This window comes from Mandrillus leucophaeus, unplaced genomic scaffold (genome assembly GCF_000951045.1).
Source record: "Mandrillus leucophaeus isolate KB7577 unplaced genomic scaffold, Mleu.le_1.0 Scaffold1950, whole genome shotgun sequence".
Taxonomy (NCBI): domain Eukaryota; kingdom Metazoa; phylum Chordata; class Mammalia; order Primates; family Cercopithecidae; genus Mandrillus; species Mandrillus leucophaeus.
In genome coordinates, this window is record NW_012101977.1 from 6,097 (window position 1) to 7,500 (window position 1,404).

The window sequence follows — 1,404 nt, forward strand, 5'->3', positions numbered from 1 at the left end:
TTTGGTGTCTTGTTGCTACAGGAGTTTAGTCTGTCTCCAAAGTAGTATATTCCCTAAATAACAAAGATTGAACCTTATTTGTACTGCTCCACATTTAGGGAGCAATAAGAAAATCTTACTGAAACCTGGCAAGCCATGACTAATGACCATTTTTCCTTCTCAAACTAGGGCCAGAATGCAAAGGATTCTGGATAAAAGAGCTCTTGGCTGCTATCAGAACCAAAAAAGAGTAACTAAGAGCAACTTCTGGTGAAGGACACACTGAGAAAGGAAATCACACATTAATGCAAATCCTCCTGCAGGCTCCCTCACGCTGCTGGGCAGAGTCTGGAGACCTGAACAGCGTAGTGGCTGCCAAGAGCCATCTGCTCTCATCTCTGAGGGTGTGGCCAGGCAGGACCTGCAATAGAAGGGGCGGCCCAGGGATGCCACAGTGCCTCCACAGAGGACCAGGAGTGAGCCACAAGCCTGCCTCACAGTCCAGCTGCCAGAGCCCTGAAGGATCCCCTGCAAGGCCATGCACACTCACCACTCTCAACCAACCCAGTGTTTTCTAAAACAAGTGACAGTCCAATCAGGAGAGGCCCAGTCTGCTCAATCTGGTCCTGCATTATATAGATGGGGAAATTGAGGCCCAAGAGGTTGAGTGCCAAGGGGACCTACTTAGGCCACAGGAAGGTGGCACTCACACCCAGTCAGCCAGCCCTGAGCTAGGTCTGGCTGCCCCCACAGTCAAGAGCCCCAGGCTTGGACGCCCACCCTGGAGTGACCAATACCTTTGAAGGCCTCCAGCAGGTGCTTTTCCATATATCAGCAGGCAGTTTTGAAGTTGGGAAATTGAGTCAGACTGCCCAGTTTCAACATCCGTTACACTTTATATGCTCTGGAAGCCACCAAATAGCCGCTTTCAGTGCACTGACCATCAAGCAGGTGATGCTGGGGGTGGATCCAGGTCCCAGGCACGACAGCTCAGGCTTCCCCACAGGGCCCTGCATAGCTGAGGTGGACGAGGCGACAATTGCCCCTGGGTGGCTGCAGGCCTTGGGGCCCATGAGAGCTCTGTCAGTGCCTGAGAAGAGCAAGGAGCAGCCTTTTAAGCAACCCCAACCCCACCAAGGGCAACTATGACCGTCCAGCAGCCAGATGACTCGAGGAGCCGGCCTGTATGACCCCAGAGCCCACCTCCTCCTCCTCTCCACATCACGAAGAGGCCCATCAAGGCTGACGGTCATGTCCAGGTCACCCACGGGGCGGTGAGCCAGTGCTCAGCCCGAGGTGTCCGACACCGACCCAGCTAGAGGGAGGACCCTACCCTACGGAGCCTGAGGGCAGACAGCACACAAGGCACTACCTCCTCTGCATCTCCACGTTCAGGCTGTGGGGAAAATGTCCTGTGAGGGCCAG

At 54.6% G+C, this 1,404-nt stretch overlaps 1 pseudogene; it reads right to left on the minus strand.

Annotated features, from left to right (window-relative positions):
- Positions 1–312: 312 nt before the first annotated feature.
- The window catches only part of LOC105538608, a 4,004-nt pseudogene continuing 2,912 nt past the window's right edge, over positions 313–1,404 (minus strand).